Source organism: Rhipicephalus microplus, chromosome 6 (genome assembly GCF_043290135.1).
Source record: "Rhipicephalus microplus isolate Deutch F79 chromosome 6, USDA_Rmic, whole genome shotgun sequence".
NCBI classification, from domain to species: Eukaryota; Metazoa; Arthropoda; class Arachnida; order Ixodida; family Ixodidae; genus Rhipicephalus; species Rhipicephalus microplus.
In genome coordinates, this window is record NC_134705.1 from 47,690,502 (window position 1) to 47,696,128 (window position 5,627).

The 5,627-nt window shown below is 39.3% G+C and overlaps 1 non-coding gene across 1 annotated transcript; it reads right to left on the reverse strand.

Moving 5' to 3' along the window:
• Nucleotides 1–256: 256 nt before the first annotated feature.
• On the reverse strand, nt 257–329 carry TRNAR-CCU (transfer RNA arginine (anticodon CCU)). Its single transcript has one exon. It is a non-coding gene; the product is annotated as a tRNA-Arg (tRNA).
• Nucleotides 330–5,627: the final 5,298 nt, after the last annotated feature.

Sequence of the window (5,627 nt, forward strand, 5' to 3'; positions counted from 1 at the left end):
TGTCAACAAGGATAAATATATTTATTTTCCAACAGTTTTGGGAGGGGTCCTCCCTTAAATATATATATATATATATATATATATATATATATATGGCAAAGAAGTGTATACCTAAGGGCTCGTTTTTCCGTGTTTTAACACAATATTGATGAGATCTAACAGACAGTAATGCCAAGGATTGTACAGAGGAAGCTATTAGAACCAATGGAACGTAAATAAGAAAAAAGAAAAAAGAAAAGTGGATGAAAAAATAACCAGCTGTGAGCAGGAATCAAACCTACGACCTTCGAATAAGGCGTTCGATGCTCTACCCACTGAGCTACCACAGCGGCCTTCCCTCCATCCACTTTTTTGGTTTTATATGTGAATTTAAAAGTAGGAGTGACAGTCAGCGCCATCTATAAGCAAAACGATAATAAATAAATAAATATATATATATATATATATATATATATACATATATATATATCATATCATATAAATAATGAAGGAAAAAGGAAAACACAAATAACTTGCGAAACACGTGTATACTCCAATATAGGAAAAGGCTACTTTGTTATGTGACCATACTAAGTTCCTTTTTTGTGTGGAATAAAACATCTGTTCCTTGCATTTTGAAATAGTTTAATGTTGTTCTGACAGTGTGTCAGGTGCGTTGTGTTCCATAGTGTGTGCGTGCAAAATGAAACGTGCCAAGGCGGTTGATATCGGACATGATAAGAAATTGCGTTTTGTGTAAGGTTCACGAGTTTAGGAAGTGTGTCCAATTTTCCTAGTGTTGCTTTTTTTGTAGCAGCTAAGCAATTTGCAAGTATATAGATCTGATATTTTCACAATTTCATGCTGTTTGAAAAGAGGGGTGGTGTGTTCTAGAAAGGGAACATTTGAAATAATTCGAACCATTTTCTTTTGTAACATGCTCAGTTTTGACATATTAAGGGCTGTAGTTTTATCCCATACCAGGAAGCAGTAACATAGGTGGGAATCAAAAAGCGCATCGTAAAGTAATCTCTTTATTTTAGCTGGTAGTATGTGTCGATGACGGCTAATTAGTCCTACATACTTAGCCAATTTCAGCGTAACCGCGTTTACCTGGTACAACTACATTCCATGACATGTGCTAGTTAAAGATGATGCCAAGCATTTTAACGCATTTTTCAATGCGAACAGTGAACGGACCTAGAACAAGCTGCAGAGGTACTACAGCTAGCGAACCGCGAGCACCATATATAACACACTTAGTTTTGGCTTCATTCAATACAAGGCTGTTCGCCTGGCACCAGTCATTAAGCTTCAAACAGAACGTACTTGCTTCAGCTTGAATGCTACATAATTCCTGGTCTTTAAAAAGACAGTGCAGTCATCGGCGTAAATGATCAACAGACAATCGGTGTTTAATTGTATTACATCATTATTGTGAAACAGTAAAATCATTGGCCCTAAAATACTGCCTTGTGGTACTCCACAAGAGATACGCCTGAGACGTAATCTGTGAATGCCTATTTCGGTAAATTGAAGTATTTCGTCTAGGTAGGAGCAAAGAAGTTGTGATGCTACTCCTCAAAATCCATAGCAATTAATTTTCTGTAAGAATATCATGATAGACACGATGGAAGGCTTTGCTAAAATCGAGGTATAGTCCTACTGTGAATGTTTTTTTCTATGTTTTCTAATAAGAGCTCTTTTTGGAGAAAGAGTGGGTCCTCTGAGGAACGATGTTTTCTAATTACAAATTGATAGGTAGTTAATAGAATAAATCTTCTACTAAAGCTCTCGATGCGGGTAATAATAACTTTCTCAAGGCCTTTCGAAAAAACTGGCAATATCGATACTGGACGGTAGTTAGAGAAGCTATTTTTGTCGCCTCCTTTATGAATTACTGTCACTCTAGCAGCTCGCATGCTACTTGCAAAAGCGCCACATGAAATAGCTTTGTTAAATATGTGTGCGATGACAGGATTGATCAAATCTAGTAGGTACTTAACGGGTTTAATTAGTAATCCGTCTGCATCGGGGCTACGACTGTTCCGAAGGCCAGAAAAAAGAGTAATCACCTCAGAAACAGAAGTAGGCTGAAAAAAGAAAGACCGTGATAACCGTGGAACATCTACAGAAGTAACCGGGGAAATGTCCGTGTTTCTTATCTGAACGAAAAAGTCATTGAAACAGTTCGCGAGTGTTTCCCCGCTTAATAACACATTATCGACCACCATACAGGCAACGGCGTCTGATACTGGCTGTCTGTTCAAGAGATTATTTATTTTTTTCCAGACTACGTCACTCTTTCGTAGACAGTAATTGTCGAAAATTGTTATAAAATATTCTTCCTTTGCTGTCAAAATGGCTTTGTTCAATTTGTTTCTGAAACATTGAAATTCTTGCAGTGTTTCACTGTTGCATGTCTTAAGGAAAGCCTCAAGCATCCTGTTTTTCACGTTGATTAATTTTAGCAAGTCTCGAGTGACCCACGGTTTGCGAGCCCTCTTGCACCCGTGGTATGCTTTAACTGGAAAAGAAGCGTAATAACACTGTTTAAATATGTGTAAAAACTTATCGTACGCATTATTCACATCTGTAAGGGCCGTTATCTCACTCCAATTAATGAGCAAAAGTTTTTCCCTAAAATCCTCAAGTGTACGTGTGGATGTGTCTTGGTATGTTTTCATTTCATTTCGTTTTTTAGGCGTTGATTGCTGTTCAAGTATTAGCATGATAGGCAGATGATCGCTCAAATTGGAGATTGTGACGCGGGAAATTACGTTTCAGCAACTGTGTTTGTGATGAACAGGTCAAGCAAAGATGTGGATGTAGTGGTAACACGGGTTGGCGTAGTGATTCCATTGCGAAGCCCATTACATTGCAGTGTAATTAACAAGTCAACAGCAGGCGCTGAATCTTTCAATACATCAATGTTCAAATCACCACCTATAGTTAAGAAATATGCATTGTTGCTCGCAAACGAGAGCAGTTTATCGAATAAACCAAGAAATCCGCGTATGCTGCCATGTGGTGGTCGATAAATAACGCCAAATATTTGGTAGTCTTTCATAACGCACAAAATCTCGTAGTCTTCCGTGGCAACAGTATAGCCATCAATCAACTGAAATGCAGAAAAATTAGTTTGCAAGGCCACACTACCTTCTCTACTTTCTTTACGATTTAGGAAGAAGTGGTTGTACCCGGGCATCACAAGATGCTCAGTGTCATCATCGTACCATGTTTCGGTAAACATAATTACATTGAACGCCGTATTACAAGAATAGATAAATGTAATTATGTCATCACTTTCTGATCTGATTGATCTAGCGGTAATATGCAGAAGTTTAACCGATTTACTGGTTTTTATCTCTATTGTAATTTGCACTACGTGCGCTGGGAGAATTGCACCGTTCGCCATTGTTCGGACGCTGCAGTGAAGGCTAGAAACGTCACGGAATTTTACGCGGTGATCTTGTCAAGATCGCTTTAATGCTGAACTAGCAGGACAGGTGATGTGTCAGTTCGATGAGCGTAAATGGATCTCTTTTTGAACCATGCGTATTTCCACCCACATTCACGCCTGTGCGCAGTCGTCATTCCTAAGAGTTTCTTGAGATGTGGGCAGAAGTGCTCATTAGTGTAAATTGGTGGGTCTTCCGAGGATTATTCCGATGATGTCAGACCAAGATGATTATTTGTTAATCGTTTCTTTCGTGCTTTTTCTAGCACTTGGTCGTGCTTGCTCCGCCTTTGAAATCGTATGATGATGTTACTGTTGTTTTTGTCTCTGGTGTTTACTCTGTGGCACACTTCTATATCAGCACTTGTGATAGCTTCGCCAACAGCATCACCTAACTTCTTTAGGACATATGGAATGCTTTCATTGAGACTTTGCGACACGCCCTTGATTTCCAAATTCCCGTTTCTTGATTATTGTTTGGCTTTGACCAGGTTTTCTTGGCATTCACCAAGATTCTTTTCAAGCAGGTTTACTCTCTGCTGAAGTTCCTCGTTCTGTTTTATTAAAGCTTTGTTTTCATTTACAGTGGTTGAAACCAGGCGGTTAGATTCCTCGAAGCTCTTACTGAGGGATTCCATGCTTCTCTTCATTTCCTTCAGCTCCTCGTGAACTTTACGTTCCACTGTTCGCAACTTTCTTTTCTTAGCTTCTTTAAACGATCAAAATTGCCTTGTAACCACAAAGAGGACGTCGCTTCAGGAGCTCTGTTCTCAGATATTTAACTTGTGGCCTGTGGTTTCCATGAACATTATTTTGAAGAGATTTAGGGTCATCACGATTTTCACTGCCATTGATGGCAGTGCGGACAAATGAACACAAGATCGTGTGCATGATCCTGGCAGCAGCAACACGCAAGGCCAAGCAGCGATGCCGATGAAGTCCTCAGGCGAGGATTGCCAAAAATAGACTTCAAAAACCCCAAAGTTAGGTATAAAAGGCATGATTAAATTGATTTTTGCATGCGTATATTGAAAATTGAACAAAAACATCACACCACTATAATAGAGGCGCCCCTCAGAAAAATTGCGAAAAATAACTGCGGCTCTTACACAAATGGGGTATGTTAAGCCATTCCATCAAGTCGAGGCACTTGGCTGGCTTGTTAATCCACTGTTACAAACATCGCTCTCCTTTTATTTTCCTGTAAAGAATAATTAAAACAGCATTGTTTTTCATGTGACAATATTGATGAATAATGCGTTTACGTGGCACAATGGTCAGGTGTAGCAGAAAAGGGTCATGCCTTTTTATATGGCGTTAGCAACGATCACTGATTACGATGATGTACCTGATGCATTGTGGCTTTATGAAACCCAAACTTAGAGTCTGGAAGCGCAACGTGAAAGAGTAATAGTTTTGTGTGTAGCTTAAAGTTAAGGCATTGACAGACGATTTTCATGGTTTCCAGAAGTTAAAAATGGTCGTCACCCCTGATGCCTCCAGAAGGCCTTGAGTCCATAGGCCATTAAGTTGGCACTTTCTATGATACACCTACTGCAGCAGCAAGCTTTGTTGAGAGGCCACGTAACGAATCGTTCGTTTTCTCATAACACAGTCTTCAAATCAAAGAACCACGTGGAATATCCAATATCACAATACCGATAGTAATATAGTTCTGATGAATAAAAGAACAGAATATAATTCCCAAGCAATAAAATCTCAATAAAGAAGGGTGTAAGGAAGAGAGACATGGTCCCTCCAGTGCTATTCATCGCATGTTTACAGGAAATTTTCAGGGCCCTAGACTGCGAAGAGTGAGCAATAGGAGTTAATAGAGAGTATCTTAATAATCTGCGATTCGCAGTCGACATTGCCTTTATGTGTAACTGAGCTCACAAATTACAGCTCATGATTTCTGAACTGGACACAGAAAGCAGCAGAGTAGGTCTGAAAAGTAACATGCAAAAAACTAAAGTAATTTGCAGAAGTCTTGACAGAAAACAGCACTTTGCGTTAGGTGGAGAGACGCTAAAATTTTTTCACCATGAAAGCGAAATAACTAGAAGAATAAAAATGGAATGCATTACATTCTGCAAGCATTCTCAAATGCTGAACAGCAATATTCTGCCGCTAACCTTGAAGAGGAACGTATACACCAGCCGCATATAGCCGGCACTTATCTACAGGC